Source organism: Monodon monoceros, unplaced genomic scaffold (genome assembly GCF_005190385.1).
Source record: "Monodon monoceros isolate NGI ecotype Baffin Bay Population unplaced genomic scaffold, NGI_Narwhal_1 Super_Scaffold_3, whole genome shotgun sequence".
Lineage (NCBI taxonomy): Eukaryota > Metazoa > Chordata > Mammalia > Artiodactyla > Monodontidae > Monodon > Monodon monoceros.
In genome coordinates this window covers 64,598,892-64,615,964 of record NW_021703780.1, presented here as the reverse complement: position 1 = coordinate 64,615,964, position 17,073 = coordinate 64,598,892, and the positions used below count along the sequence as shown (strand labels likewise).

Here is a 17,073-nt window from a genome sequence, read left to right as displayed (position 1 = left end):
AAAATAAATAAATAAAAAAAGATTCCTCCTCAAATGTAATAGCAATTTTTCAGGCTTCCTCTCCAGAATCATATCCTAAATCCCCATTGATGGCATTTGCTTTGCCTACTATCATACCACATTAAAAGTGGATCTACATAAATGCAGAAGCTAAAACTATAATGTTTCTAAAAGAAAACACAGGGAATTCTCTGGCGGTCCAGTGGTTAAGACTTCACGCTTTCACTGCGGGGCCCGGGTTCAATCCCTGGTCAGGGAACTAAGATGCCACAAGCCAAGAGGCATAGCAAAAAAATAAAAGAAAACACAGGAAAAATATTTTTGAGCTTGGTATCAGCAAAGACTTTTGTCAAGGACCTAGAAAGCATTAGCCATAAAGAAAAATATTAAAATCAAAATCTATTCTTCAAAAGACACTGTTAGGCTTCCCTGGTGGCGCAGTGGTTGAGAGTCCACCTGCCGATGCGGCGGACGCGGGTTCGTGCCCCGGTAAGGGAGGATCCCGCATGCGGCGGAGCAGCTGGGCCCGTGGGCCATGGTTGCTGAGCCTGCGCATCCGGAGCCTGTTCTCCGCAGCGGGAGAGGCCACAGCAGTGAGAGGCCCGTGTACCGAAAAAAAAAAAAAAAAGACACTTAAAAAAATGAATAGGTAAACTACAGAACAGCAAGTAAATATTTGTGACACATGTCTGACAAATGCTCCCTATTATTAGTCAGAAGGAAAAGATTAAAACCACAATGAGATACCAATACACACTCACTAGAATTGCTAAAGTTAAAAAGATTCACAAAATCAGATACACAAAGATTTCCAGCAATCAGAACTCATACACTACTCGAAAGAATGCAAAATTGTAGGGCTTCACTGGTGGCGCAGTGGTTGAGAATCCGCCTGCCAATGCAGGGGACACTGGTTCGAGCCCTGGCCCGGGAAGATCCCACATGCCGCGGAGCAACTAAGCCCATATGCCACCACTACTGAGCCTGCGCTCTAGAGCCCATGAGCCACAACTACTGAGCCCGCATGCCACAACTACTGAGTCTGCACTCTAGAACCCGCGAGCCACAAGTACTGAAGTCTGTGCACCTAGAGTCTGTGCTCCGCAACAAGAGAAGCCGCCCAGGCATGGCAAGGAAGAGTAGCCCCCTCTCACTGCAACTAGAGAAAGCCCCGCGTGCAGCAATGAAGACCCAATGCAGCCAAAAATAAAATAAGATAAATTAAAAAAAAAAAAAGTTCACACACACACACACACACACAAAGAATGCAAAATTGTACAATCACTTTAGAAACTGGCCTGAGAAACACTACCCTATGACCCAGCAATCCCACTTCTTTTTTTTTTTGCGGTATGTGGGCCTCTCACTGTTGTGGTCTCTCCCGCTGCAGAGCACAGGCTCCGCACGCGCAGGCTCAGCGGCCATGGCTGACGGGCCCAGCCACTCCACAGCATGTGGGATCTTCCCGGACCGGGGCACGAACCCGCGCTCCCTGCATCGGCAGGCGGACTCCCAACCACCGCGCCACCAGGGAAGCCCAGCAATTCCACTTCTAAAGTATTTGCCTAAGATAAATGAAAATAAAAGACCTCTACAAAAATGTTCACAACAGCTTTATTCATAATAGCTTTAAAAAAAAATGGAAACAACCCAAATATCCTTCAATGGGGGATGAGATATAAACATTGTTTGGTGTCCTAAAGGGTATCCTCCCTGGCACAGTGTACTTCAGTTAGATTGCAAATGCAAAGGTGACTTTTTGGTAAAGTGGGAGAAGGGTTAGTAAGAAAGAGGAAGTGGAAAAGGAGAATCAACAAGAGCCATTTTTTAAAAATAATTTAAGTTTACCACTTTAACCATCTTTAAGTATACAGTTACAAGGGATTAAGTACATCCACAGTGTTTTGCAAATATCATCCCCATCCATCCACAAAACTTTTTTCATCTTGCAAAACAGAAACTCTGTACCCACTAAACAGTACTCCCCACTCCCCTCTTAACCTAGTCCTTGGCAACCACCGTTCCACTTTGTCTTTATGATTTTGACTACTCTAAGTACCTCAATACTAGTGGAATCATACAATATTTGCTCTTTCTGGCTTATTTCATTTACCATAATGTCTTCAAGGTTCATACATATTCCAACATCTATCAGAATTTCATGCCTTTTTAAGGCTGAATAATATTCTATTGTGTGTACATTTTATCTATTCATCCACTTATGGACACTTGGTTACTCCCATCATTTGGATAATGGGAATAATGAACAAGGGTGTACAAATATCTCTTTGAGATCAGTTCTTTTGGATATATATACCCAGAAGTAGAATTGCTGGATCATATGGTAATTCTATTTTTAATTTTTTGAGGAACCACCATACTGTTTTCCACAGCAGCTACACCATTTTACATTCCCACAAATAGTGTACAATGGTTTTGTTATGGACTGAACTGTGCCCCCTCCAATTCATATGCTGAAGCCCTAACTCCCAATGTGACTGTATTTGGAAATAGGGCCTTTGAGGAAGTAATTAAGGTTGAAAGAGGCCATAAGGGCAGGGCCCCAATCCAACAGGACTGGCATCAGTGGAAGAGACACCAGGAATGCATGCACAGGGAAAAGGCCATGTGAGGACATGGACAGAAGATGGCCTTCTGCAAGCCAAGGAGAGAGGCCTCATCAAAACCCAAAACTGCTGACACCTTGATCTTAGACTTCAGCCTCCAAACTGTGAGAAAATAATTTTCTGTTGTTTAAGCCACCTAGTCTGCGGTATTTTGCTATGGCAGCCCTAGCAGAATAATACAAGTTCCAATTTATCCACATCCTCACCGACACTTGTTATATCGTTTTTCTGTTTTGTTTTGTTTTTTAATAACAGCCTTCCTAATGGGTATGAAGTGGTATCTCATTGTGGTTTTGATTTGCGTTTCCCTAATCAATAATGATGTTGAGAATCTTTTCATGTGCTTATTGGCCATCTGTATATCCTTTTTGGGAGAAATGTCTATTCAAGTCCTTTGCCCTTTTTTTTTTTTTTTTTTTTTTTTTGCAGTACGCGGGCCTCTCACCGCTGCGGAGCACAGGCTCTGGACGTGCAGGCCCAGCAGCCATGGCTCACCGGCCCAGCCGCTCCACGGCATGCGGGATCCTCCCGGACCAGGGCACGAACCCGCGTCCCCTGCCTCAGCAGGTGGACTCTCAACCACTGCGCCACCAGGGAAGCCCCCTTTGCCTATTTTTTGATTCAGGTTTTTTGTTGTTGTTGTTGAGTTTAGAAGTTTTCTATACATTCTGGATATTAATCCCTTGTCAGACGTGTGATTTGAAAACACTTTCTCCCATTTTGTGAGTTGCCTTTTTACTCTGTTCATAGTATTCACTGACCACAAAAGTTTTTAATTTTGATGAAGTCCAATTTGTCTATTTTTCCTTTTGTTGACTGTGCCCTTGGTGTCATATCCTCTAAACGATCATTGCCAAACCCAACGCATAAAGCTTTCCCCCTATGTTTTCTTCTAAGAGTTTTCATTCTTACACCCAGGAGCAAGATTCACTCTTTTTTTGTTTGTTTTAATATTTATTTAAGCTGCACCAGGTCTTAGTTGCGGCATGCGGGATCTTCATTATGGCATGCAGGATCTTTAGTTGCAGCACGTGGGATCTTTCAGTTGTGGCACACAGACTCCTTAGTTGCGGCAGGCATGCAGGGATCGAATCTGGGCCCCCCACATTGGGAGCATGGAGTCTTACCCAGTGGACCACCAGAGAAGTCCCCAGATCATTCTTAAGAAGAGTATTTATGGAAGGCAAGTTCTGCATATTGATTCCTTTAAAAATATACATGCCCACAGTCTCTCTGGGATGTTTTTGTGTACCCATTAATTAAAGACTGTAGTCTGAAGAACGTGCCCTTACCTTGCTCCATCACTTAACTCATTTTTTGACCTATATTACCACTCTGCTGACTACTTCCTTTTTGTTTGTAAACATACCCAAGTCTCCCTCATGCAAAACACACACCCACACACCCAATACAAAACCTTTAAATATTTGTTCAATATATAAATGAACGTCCACCAAATACTGCTAATCCCCTAGCCTCTATTCTGTTCCCCAGCATGGTTCTTGATGCCGTCTCTTGGTGCTATAGACTAAACTGAATGTTTGTGTTACCTCAAAATTCATGTGTTGAAGTCCTAATCTCCAATGTGACAGTATTTGAAGATGGGGCCTTTAGGAGGTAATTAGGTCATGAGGGTAGAGCCCTCAGGAATGGGGTTGATGCTCTTATAAGAAGGGACAAAAGAGGACTTCTCTGGTGGTGCAGTGGTTAAGAATACACCTGCCAACGCAGGGGACACGCGTTCGAGCCCTGGTCGATTCCACACGCCGCAGAGCAACTAGGCCCGTGCGCCACAACTCCTGAGCCTGCGCTCTAGAGCCCGCAAGCCACAACTACTAAAGCCCACACACCTAGGGCCCGTGCTCCGCAACAAGAGAAGCCACCGCAATGAGAAGCCCATGCACCGCAACAAAGAGTAGCTCCCACTTGCTGCAACTAGAGAAAAGCCTGCACGCAGCAACGAAGACCCAAAACAGCCAAAAATAAATAAATAATTTTATTTTATTTAAAAAGGGACAAAAGAGAGATGCTCTCTCTCTCTCACTGCCATGTGAGCATACAGCGGGAAGGCAGCTGTCTGCAAATCAAGAGGATCTCACCAGGAACCATATTGTCTGGCACCTTAATCTTAAACTTCCCCGCCGGCACTTCCCTGGTGGCACAGTGGTTAAGAATCCACCCACCAATGCAGGGGACACGGGAAAGAGCCCCGGTCCAGAAAGATCCCACATGCCACAGAGCAACTAGGCCCATGCGCCACAACTACTGAGTCCGCGATCTAGAGTCCGCAAGCCACGACTACTGAAGCCCTCGCGCCTAAAGCCCACGCTCCACAACAAGAGAAGCCACCACAAATAAGAAGCCCATGCACCTCAACAAAGAGTAACCCTCACTCGCCACAACTAGAGAAAGCTCGCGCACAGCAATGAAGACCCAACACAGCCAAAAAAACAAAACAAAACAAAACAAAACTTCCCTGGCTCCAGAACTATGAGAAATTTGTATTGTTTAAGTCACCCAGTCTAGGGTATTTTGTTAGAGCAGCCCAAGCTAAGACACTGGGCAATCTTACCCATTCCCAATTTAACCACTATCTCTACCATCTCTATGATGATAATTTCCACATCTCCATCCCCAGCTTAGACTTCCCTATAAAGTCCAAATGCCTGCCAGAAATGGCCACTGAGCTATCCCATAGGAATCTCAAGCTCATGTACAAATGAGATTTTACTACTATAGGGAGACATTTAAATACTTCATTAGAGCTGCTTTTTCTTGTGAATAGAAATTTCCCAGATTTTAAATATTATATCCTGGTCCCTTACACCAGCAAATTACAGTCAGGTTCCTAGTTTAAAAGTGAGTTTTATAAGAAAGCACAGTGTGGTGGTGAAGGGACAAGAGTGCAGTCTCTGGACATACTCTGCTGGGGTTCACAGTTAGATTGCTTGGAGGCAAATCTTGGCTCTGCACAACGTAGATCCTTAAGCAAGTTATTTAGCTTAATGCCTCAGTTTACTTCTCTCTAAAAATCAGGATAAAGATGTCTACTTCATAGTTATCAGGATAAAATGACAATGTAAATTCACTAGAACAGTGCCTCATAAATAAATGCTCAGTAAATGTTATTACTCTTTTTAAGAGTTTATTTCAAAAGCCATTGGGATTTGGAATGTTCCCATTGATGCAGTCTGGTTTGGCTAAATGATTGACATTAAAGTTTGATTTGCCAATTAAATTATATGGCAGACATTTTCCCTAAATTAAATCTGCAGTTCCAAGGTTTTGTCAACTACATATTTAAAGCATATATGCAGTATATATATTATACCAGAAAATACATCCTTTGCAGCCATTTATGACAGAAGTGTTAAGATGCCAACATAGAAATGTACAAGGTGGTAAAAAATTTTTTCGAAATTTTAGGGGTTAAAATTTTTTTAAATCCTTTTAGGTGGTTCAAGAGTAAAAGGGTTTCAAGACCATTGGCCTAGTGAATATGTTTTAGAGTCAGACTGCCTGGGTTTGAATCAAAACTCCAGCTTCTGGGAATTCCCTGGTGGTCCAGTGGTTAGGACTCCAAGCTTCCACTGCACAGGGCATGGGTTCCATCCCTGGTTGGGGAACTAAGATCCCGCATGCCACGCAGCATGGCCAAGAGAAAAGAAAAAAAAAAAAAGGAAGACAAAACTTTAGCTTTCTTTCTCTCTCTTTTTTTTAATTTATTTTTGGCTGCATTGGGTCTTCATTGCTGCGCACGGGCTTTCTCTAGTTGTGGTGTGTGGGGGCTACTCTTTGTTGCAGTGTGCAGGTTTCTCATTGCGGTGGCTTCTCTTGTTGCAGAGCGCAGGCTCTAGGCACGCGAGCTTCAGTAGTTGTGGCTTGAGGGCTCTAGAGCGCAGGCTCAGTAGTTGTGGTGCATGGGCTTAGGTGCTCCACAGCATGTGGGATCTTCCCAGACCAGGGCTCGAACCCGTGTCCCTTGCATTGGCAGGAGGATTCTTAACCACTGTACCACCAGGGAAGCCCAAAACTTTAGCTTTCTATGTACCCTTGGTAAGTTATATTTAATTTCTATATGCCTCAAAGCTCTCCTCCTACACAAGGGGAATAATAATGGTACCTACCTCATATGATTACTGTAAGGAGTAAATGAGATCATGCATCAGAAGCAATTGCATTGATAGCAACATTATTCATGATAGCCAAAAACTGAAAAGAATCCAAATGTCAATCCACAGGTAGATGGATAAACAAATGTGATATACTCGTAAAAAGGAATGCAACATGGATAAATCTCAAAAAAGATTACAAGTGAAAGAAGCCAGACATTCTAATTATATGAAATTTCTAGAAAACATAAAACTACAGAGGCAGAAAGCAGATCAGTGGATGCTAGGACTTGCAGTTAAGAGTGGGAAGTGGAGATTAACAACAAACAGGAACTAGGGAATGTTTTGAGGTGTTGGAAATATTCTAAATCTGAATAGTGGTGATGACTGCATCAAACTGAACTGTTACAATAAGTGAATTTTATGATATGTAAATTATGCCTCCAAAAAAAAGTTTTGAAAAATTTTAAAGCAATAATGTATTAAATATTATTACTACTGCTACTATGGTCAGGTGTTTAAAATGACAATAACATTAAGCTGGAAAGGACCTTTCTGAGTATGTCTATTCCTACTCTCTGAAACAAGAGTAATAAAGGCAGGCATAGCTGAGTACTGACTCTGCCACAGTTGCGCATTTTACATGGGTTCTCTCACTTAATCATCACAGGTCCTCCATGAGGTAAGTTCTGTTACAATCCCCACTTTACAGACTATGAAACTGAGGCTCAAATAGGTTGAGAGACTTGCCCCAAAACAATATAACTAATATGAGGAAAAGCCAAAATGCAAACTCAAGACCATCTGATTCCAAAGCCCATCCTAAAATTTGTATAGAATTTCATAGGTCTCTGAATAGCCTTGAAAAAGAACATAGCTGGAGGACTCTCACTTCCCAATTTCAAAACTTACTATAAAGTTACAGTAATCAAAACAGTGTGGTATTGGTATAAGGACAGACATACAGAACAATGGAATAAAGAACCCAGAAATAAACCCTCACATACATGGTCAAGTTATTTTCAACAAGCGTGCCAAGACCATTCAATGGGAAAAAGACAGTCTTTGCAACAAATGGTCATAGGGAAACTGGATATCCACATGCAAAAGAATCAAGTGGGGCCCTTACCCAACACCATATACAAAAGTTATCTCAAAAAAAGGATTCAAAAGAGGGAAGAGGGCTTCCCTGGTGGCGTAGTGGTTGAGAGTCCACCTGCCGATGCAGGGGACATGGGTTCGTGCCCCGATCCGGGAAGATCCCACATGCCACGGAGCGGCTGGGTCCGTGAGCTATGGCCGCTGAGCCTGCGCGTCCGGAGCCTGTGCTCCGCAACGGGAGAGGCCACAACAGTGAGAGGCCCGCGTACAGCAAAAAAAAAAAAAAAAAAAAAGGATTCAAGACCTAAACTTAAGATCTAAAACTCTAAGAAGAAAACAGAGGGGAAGCTTCATGCACTGGATTTGGCAATGATCTCTTGGATATAACATTAAAAGCAGAGTCAAAATAAAAGACAAACTGGACTTCACCAACATTAGAAACTTCTGTGCTTCAAAGAACACTATCAACAGAGTAAAAAGGCAATTCACGAATGGGAGAAAATATCTGCAATACACACATCTGATAAGGGATTAACATCCAGAATATACAGCAAACTAAAAGTCAACAACAAAAGACAACCTGACTCAAAAATGAGCAAAGGACTTGAATACACATTTCTTCAAAGAACATACAAATGGTCAATAAACACAAAGAAAGACTCTCAACATCATTAGCAATTAGGGAAATGCAACTCAAAATCACCAGATACACCTTCACACCCATTAAGATGGTTATTAAACAAAACAAAAATAAACGAACAAACAAACAAACCTAACAGAGGCTGGTGAGGATGTGGAGAAATCAGAACCCTCTGTGTTGCTGGTGGGCATGTAAAATGGTGCAGCCACTGTGTAAAACATATGGCAGTTCCTCAAAAAATTAAAAACAAAATTATCATGTGATCCAACAATTCCAATTCTGGGTATAAACCCAAAAGAAATGAAAGCAGGAACTCGAGTAGATATGTGTACCCGCCCCCATGTTCATTCCTGCATTACTCACAACAGTCAAAAGGTGGAAACAACCCAATGCCCACCAATAGATGAAAAAATAAACATAATATAGCATACATATAATGGAATACTATTCAGCCTCAAAAAGGAATGAAATTCTGACAGATGCTATAACACGGATGAACCTTGGAGACATTCTGCTATGTAAAATAAGTCAGTCATGAAAGGACAAATATTGTATAATTTATGATTCTATTTATATAAGGTACCTAGGACAAGCAAATTCATAGAGATGGAAAGTAGAATGGTGGGTACCAGGGGTTGGGGGAGGGGAGAATAGGAAGTTATTGTTTAATGGGTACAGAGGTTCAGTTTGAGAAGACAAAAAAGTTCTGAAGCTGGATGGTAATGATGGTTGCACAGCAGTGGGAAGGTACTTAATACCACTGAAGTGTACACATTAAAATGGTTAAAGAAAGAGAGAGAGAGAGAGAGAGAGAGAGAGAAGAGAGAGAGAGAGAGAGAGACACTACTTCACACCCATTTAGGTGGTTACTGAAAAAAAAAACAAAACCAAAAAGCAGAAAATAAGTGTTGGGATGTGGAGAAGTTGGAACCCTTGTGCATTACTGGTGGGAACAATGCAACTGCTGTGGAAGACAGTATGGTGGTTCCTCAAAAAGCTAAACACAGAATTACCATATGATCCACTTCTGGGTATATACCCAAAGATACTGAAAACAGGGACATGAAGAGATATTTGTATACCCATGTTCACATCAGCATTATTCACAACAGCCAAAAGGTGAAAACCCAACTGTCTAGCAAGTGAACAATTAAACAAAATGTGGTCTATACATACCAACTGAGTTTTGTTCAGCCTTAAAAGGGAATGAAGATGTCAATTACATCTCAGTTTTTTTAAAAATCTTTAATTAAAAAGGAAAGAATGGGGACTTCCCTGGTGGCGCAGTGGTTGAGAATCTGCCTGCCAAAACAGGGGACACGGGTTCAAGCCCCGGTCCGGGAAGATCCCACATGCCGCGGAGCAAGCCCATGCACCACAACTACTGAGCCTGTGCTCTAGAGCCTGTGAGCCACAACTACTGAGCCACCGTGCCACAGCTGCTGAGCCTGCGCGCCTAGAGCCCGTGCTCTGCGGCAGGAGAGGCCATCGTGATGAGAAGCCCGCGCAGCGCAATGAAGAGTTGCCCCCGCTCACCGCAACTAGAGAGAGCTCGCACGCAGCAACGAAGACCCAATGCAGCCAAAAATAAATAAATAAATTTTTTTTTTAAAAAAAGAAGAATGAAGTTTGGACACACGCTATGACATGAAAACATTTTTACCTGAAATAAGTGAGACATGAAAGGACAAATATTGTATGATTCCACGTATATGGGTTACCCAGAACAGATAAATAAACAGAGACAGAATACAGATTAGATGTTACCAGGGGCTATAGGGAGGGGGCAATAGGAGTTACTTGCTTAATGGTTAGGGTTTCTGTTTGAGGTGATGAAAAAGTTTTAGAAATAGATAATGGTTATGGTTTCATTACATTGTGAATGTAATTCATGCAATGAATTTTATGTGAAGTTTACACATAAAAATGGCTTAAATGGCAAATTTTGTTACAATGTATGTAACAAAATATATTCATCACAACTTTGTAAAAAAAAAGTAACGTAATATACGAAAAAACACTGAATTAAGCACCTTAAATGGGTGAACTGTATGGTGTGTGAATTATATCTCAACAAAGCTATTTCTTAAAAAGGTAACCATGGCTAACATTTAGTGAACACTTTCCACACACCAGGCACTGTTCTAAAAGGATTACATAAGCCTCAAAACAACCTACCAAGGTGGCTACATTTCTTAACCTCATTTCACATATGAGGAAATTGAAGTTAAGTAATTTGTCCAATGTCACTCAGGTAGTGGAAGAGTCAGGGGTTCAAACCCTACCAGATTTTAGAGCTCCTACAGTTACCCACTCTGCTCTACTGAGTCCCACAGTGTGATAGGAAGGTTATTAAAGGCACCCAATAGATGCCCCGTTAACTAAGTGAATGAGATGAACAACTACTGTGGAATTCTAGCAGGAAAATAAATTCTAAGCACTTGGAATGTAGCCAGAAGAGTCCATCATTTATCATCTTTAAAATTTCAGAACTTTCCAATAGCGGGAATTTCCTGGTGGTGCAGTGGTTAAGAATCCGCCTGCCAATGCAGGGAACACGGGTTCAAGCCCTGGTTTGGGAAGATCCTGCATGCCACGGAGCAACTAAGCCCGTGCGCCACAACTACTGAGCCCGCGCCCAGAGCCTGTGCTCTGCAACAAGAGAAGGGACTGCAATGAGAAGCCCGCACACCACAACAGAGTAGCCCCCACTCACCGCAACTAAAGAAAGCCTGCACGCAGCAACGAAGACCCAATGCAGCCTAAAATAAATAAATAAATAAAATCTAAAATTTTTTTCAAAAAAAGAATTTTCCAATAGCTTTAATGTTAATACAACTCCGAGTTAGATTATTAACACACCATTTCATACATTTAAACACCGGCAGAAGAGTATAACCTTGCCCATGTATCTTCAATAAGACTGGAGAGTTCTTAGTAACGTCTCCATTGACAATTCTCCTCTGAAAGGCTACAAAAAACTAGGCTCCTAAAGGCAACAAAAGTAAACCCAATTCTGGTAACAGAATTCTATAAAGAAGGGTGCTACAAATGTCCAGAAACAGAGACCTAGTACCTATTCTATAGGTTAGGTACCTAGTTAGATGCCTGTTAACTAGGCAAGGTTCAGGTCCAACTTTTGTGTGTTTCACCAGAATGCTAACATACCATTGTCAGTCCTACCCTCACTTATCAGTTCTTGATACCTCTCCTATAGTCCTCACAAGTTTGCTGATGTTGACATTAAACCATTCACATTGGTGGCACTACTCAACAGGAAGTTGAAAACTAACAAACCTAGGGCACAATCCAGAGTTCAGAAATGAATCAGGTGACCAGGCGCATCTAAGTCTACTGAACTCCACCTAGATCCCCGCAATTCTGACCTTCACAAGCAAACCTGGAATGTGCAAAAAATACAAGTACTCTTACAGTTTATGTACCCTACAAAACAAGGCCCTTTGTTTTATTAAAAAATGCACGCCCAGAGTTGAGCCCATAAGCACAACATCAATTCTAAAATTAAGAGAAAAACACAGATTTACAACGCCAAAAGGAATCTAAAAAGCGAATACGAGGAAACTTCCCTCTCCTCCTACATGCGCCCAACGGGTGCAGGACCCACCAGACCACTCCCCTGGCTCCAGATTCTACAGCCCCGAGTGCCGGGCTCCAAACTCTCGCGCCCTGTGGTTCGGCTGAGCCCACTCGGGTCTGTCCAGGTCTGAGAGTGAGGCTACGTGCTAAGCACAAAAAAAGCTCCCTCTTGAACGATGCCTCAGAACTGTATCAGAATCTTTAAAAAGCAGGAAAAAAGGAGGAAGAAAGGGCCGCCTGCTTGGAGCTCCTCAGACCAGGAGCACCGAACCGCAACCACGCGCCAGCTACAAAACACCGCAGCCGGCCGCCCCGAGACTGGACCGGTAATTCCACCGCCGCGCCGGGCCCCGCCCCGGGCCCGCGACCATTCTGGGGCGTTCCTCCCGTGGGCGGCGCCTGCCTCACCACACCGCCACTTGGCTCTCTTCCTGAGCGAGGCCGCGGCCGCCCCGCGACAACGAAGCTGCAGCTTCTAGCCCGCGCGGGCCCGCGACGTCCAGAACGGCCTGGCAGGCCGGCTCTTTTCCCCCAGGCTCCGGCACGCCCTCTCTACGGCCCCAAGCCCTTACCGAGGCAGCGCGGCCTCCGCGGCCCGCTCCTCCTAATCCTCGGCCGCTGCCACCGACCCAGCGCCGCGGAGACCGGAACTTCCTCCGCGCCGAGCCGCTGCCTTCACAAAGGCGCCGCCGCCTTTAGCGCTCTGCCCGCCGGGAGATGGAGTACCGCGGCCGGTCGCACCGAATCCACTCCCGGCGTACCCCGCGCGGGGGGCGGAGGGCGGGGCGGGAGGGGGGGGTGCTTGCCTGCGCGGGCGGGACGTAAGGGCACGCTCTCGTCGGCGTCCAATGGGAGGGCGCCCTTCCCTCCCCCCGACTCCGTCCGCCGGGGCTGCTGGGGGTTGTGGTTTGGCCTCTGGCCCACGGGTTCTAGTTCTTTTTCGGTCTTTGGAGTTGAGCGAGGCGTGCATTTTCTTGGTGGCTTGGCCTTCTCGAGTTTTGCTCCCCGCCAGAGCGCACATATGGCCCCGGCCTGCTAGCTTGAAAACGACTTATTTTCCGTTAGTATGAAGGAAATGGAAGGGAGGCGTCTCCAGCCTAAGACTTCCGAGGCAGGGGCTTCTGGCCCACACAAGAGCCTGTTTTCCGACCCTCCCATAGGATAGGGAAGCAGTAGTCACAGAGGCTCGTCTCCTTTTCCTTCTGATGGGTTTCCAAGTTAGGTATTACCGACTCAGGAATACCAGGTGGGTGTCATCTGTGTTAAAGGTTTAATAGCCCTACCTACGAAGGAAAATCTACTCAGTTTACACAGAGCCTTGCTAGCTCGGGCAATACACCTGGCCAAGAGTGACTGGTGCGAGGTCACAGAGGAACTGGAAAGTATCTGCAAATCAGCAATCTAGTGGAAAACGGGGCAGCACAACTTTCAGTTTGCAGCTCATGTCCAGAATCTCTTTACAGCTAATGTTCTTCAAATGGCCAGCTCCAAGCTTCCAGGTAGATCATCTACATTGTTGAAATGCTTGCTGGTTGCAGCTACCTGGTATCGCCAGGTAGTGGCTCCTCAGGGAAGGTAACCTGATTTTATAGCCTGAATTCAACATCATGGAATCGAAGAAGTCTGCTGCAAGAAAAGCCTATAAATCATTCTAAAATAAAGCAAGACTTATCTGTAGAGAAAAGAGATTGTTGAGTTAAGTAGTCTTTAAAGTTACCTTCCCACTTTTCAGACATCTTGTCTGGAAGTCATTCAAGAACTGCATGAAGCTCTTGCTGTGTGCCAGGCGCTGTATCAGGTGCTGGGGCCACAGGAACCTGAACAAAGCTGATAAACTTTGCTGCTCTGGGGACTTACCTGGTGGTCCAATGGCTAAGACTCTGCCCTAGCAATGCAGAGGGCCCGGGTTTGATCCCTGGTCGGGGAACTAGACCCCACATGCATGCTGCAACTAAGAGTTTGCGTGTCGCAACTAAAAAGATCCCACATGCCACAGCAAAGATCCCGCGTGCCACAACTGAGACCCGACACAGCAAAATAAATGCTTAAAAAAAAAACAAAAGCAAAACTTTGCTGCTCTGGTGGAGATGGGAGTGGGGGTGGTTACTGAAGACAGACAACAAACTAAACAAGATATACAATCTCTGCTGAAATGAGTTTGGTTTCTGTAAGGAGGAAGATGGAAAGCTGTCGGAGGGCTCTAAACAGAATAATATCATGGCTTCCGTGTAACCGGGATCCCTCTGGCTGCTGTGTAGAGAATAAACTGAAGGTGGGAAGGGCAGAAGCATGCCAGCTGATTAGGAGACTGTTGCGGTAATAAAACCACAGAAGGATAATACTTGTACCTATGTGGCCACAGTGGAAACAGGAAACATGGACTGGGGTGAGGGGAAAGAGGGAAGAATGTCAGAGGAGCAATTTTGGTAGGAAGAGCAGGAGCTCAGTTTTGGGTAGGTTGTTTTTTTGTTTGTTTGTATTTTTTGCGGTACGCGGGCCTCTCACCATTGTGGCCTCCCTCATTGCAGAGCACAGGCTCCAGACGCGCAGGCTCAGTGGCCATGGCCCATGGGCCCAGCCGCTCCGCGGCATGTGGGATCTTCCCGGACCGGGGCACGAACCCGCGTCCCCTGCATTGGCAGGTGGACTCTCAACCACTGTGCCACCAGGGAAGCCCTGGGTAGGTTGTTTTTGATGCCTAGTAGACAAGATGTGGAGTTGGCAGTTGGCTACATGAATCTGGAGTTCAAGGTAAAGGTCAGGGTTAGAGATGCAAATCTGGGAGGTATCAACATATCGCTGGTGCTGGTATTTAATGACATGGGCCTGGATGAGATGACCTAGGGAATGAAGGAGTGAGAATAACCGGAGAGCAGAGTTGCAGCCCTGAGGCCTGGGGCACACCAGCACTAAGAGGTTTCAGGGAAGAGGAGGAACACCTACACAGAGCTGTGGGTACTTTGAGTTTGCTTCCCAAACTGGGCCATTGTTGGTGGTTCTTTCCCTTATCGGATAGTACTTTGTCCTCTAAGGAGGTAAACGTATGAAAGAACTAATTAGTTTTGCCTTATGCCCAAGCTCCTTGGGCAATAATAATTGCTACCCTTTATCACAACTCTTTGCCTGGCCTTGTGCTGACATTTCATTATCTCATTTAATCTTCACAATAACTGTATGATATCCCCTTTTGTAGTTATGGAAACCAAAGCCCAGAAAGATTAACTTGCTGAAGCTGGAAAGTAGAGGGTGGGGGGATTCCAACCCAGGTCAGTCCTACTCCAAGGCTCATGCTCCTGCCTACTTTCCCCTTTTCCTTATGGTGATTATTGAGTTTTCAGAGGAAGCATCTAGAATTTTTTTTTTTAACTTACATTGGCCCATAGTACTTGTAAGGTTGTTTATATTGCCTAAGACCAGGAATATGAGTATTTAGAATAGCTGACCCAGAACAGCGCCCTCGCCCAGAATGGGGAGCACAACGTCCAGCTGCAGAGGTAGCTTGACTCACTTTCAGCCCCTAAATTCTCACATGGAAGAACCCAGCAAAGAGGAAGACTGTTGTGCTGCCTGTTGTTCTTTGTTGCCTTGGTCACGCTTGGGACCATGACTCTTCAGCATCGAAAGTAGGGACTTGATCAAATGTTAAAATGAGAGACAGGAACCAGGAGAGATACAGATAATACAAGGGCCACAGAGGAAATTTTCCAGCAGAGCAGGAAAACCAGCTGCCTTACCAGGAACTGCAAAGTAATAAAAACAGGAAGGAAAACCTCATCAAAATTTCCAGGGAAGAACTGACTATTCTTTTTTTTTTAATTAATTAATTAATTTTATTAATTTATTTTTGGCTGCGCTGGGTCTTCGTTGCTGTGCGCGGGCTTTCTCTAGTTGCGGTGAACGGGGGCTACTCTTCATTGGAGCACGTGGGCTTCTCATTGTCGTGGCTTCTCTTGTTGTGGAGCATGGGCTCTAGGCGCACAGGCTTCAGTAGTTGTGGCACGTGGGCTCAGTAGTTGTGGCTTGCGGGCTCTAGAGCTCAGGCTCAGTAGTTGTGGCGCACGGGCTTAGTTGCTCCGCGGCATGTGGGATCTTCCTGGACCGGGCTCGAATCCGTGTCCCCTGCATTGGCAGGCGGATTCTTAACCCCTGCGCCACCAGGGAAGCCCGGCTATTCTTATTATTAGCTCAGAATACTTCATATTATATAATCTTGTATTTGTAGGAGGGAGAAACTGCTGAAGATGCTGAAAGAGTCATTTAAAAATTTGACCTGAGTCACACCAGCAAGATAGCAACAGGGCTGGTAACAGATCCCAGCCTCAGGATACAATCGGGTCTTTTCATTTCAGCTACAACATTTTCACAGCACCTCAGGTTCTGAAATGTCCACTCAAGCTATGAAAGAAAAGACATCTGGGGAAGAACAGAGGTCTTATTACCTTTGCTCCAGTTCCAGCTAGTCCTCACCACTGCCCAAGGCTAATCCTCACTCAAAGCCCAAGGCTTGAAGCAGCATCATACAGGGCAGCAGAGCCATCACAGAATTGACATGTATTATTATTCCAAAAGACCTAGATTTATTTCCTGGTAATTCTATCAGTAAAAAGTGACCTTTAGGGCTTCCCTGGTGGCACAGTGGTTGAGAGTCCGCCTGCCGATGCAGGGGACACGGGTTCGTGCCCCGGTCCGGGAGGATCCCACATGCCGCGGAGTGGCTAGGCCCGTGAGCCATGGCCACTGAGCCTGCGCGTCCGGAGCCTGTGCTCCGCAACGGGAGAGGCCACAACAGTGAGAGGCCTGCGCACCACAAAAAAAAAAGTGACGTTTAGGAAGGGTTGTCCCAATATTCAAATATAGGTCAATAGGTTGACTTAAACAGAGTTTTAAATCACAACCTTAAAACGTTTCGTAAGTAGCCACAACGGTTTGCTCTGAGTGTCCTAGGCTCAAGAGTTAGCCAGAAGCCCATGGGGTAAATGGCCACTTGCTTGGCTAA

The 17,073-nt window shown here is 44.9% G+C and overlaps 1 protein-coding gene across 4 annotated transcripts in view; it reads right to left on the bottom strand.

Moving 5' to 3' along the window:
- The window catches only part of RBM6 (RNA binding motif protein 6), a 106,895-nt gene extending 94,067 nt beyond the window's left edge, over positions 1–12,828 (bottom strand). For 3 of the 4 annotated variants that reach the window (XM_029241646.1, XM_029241643.1, XM_029241647.1), the window contains exon 1: positions 12,650–12,828. The gene's annotated coding sequence lies outside the window, so the exon portion shown is untranslated. The remainder of the gene's footprint in view (positions 1–12,649) is intronic. The other variant, XM_029241644.1, reaches the window with a different exon arrangement.
- Positions 12,829–17,073: the final 4,245 nt, after the last annotated feature.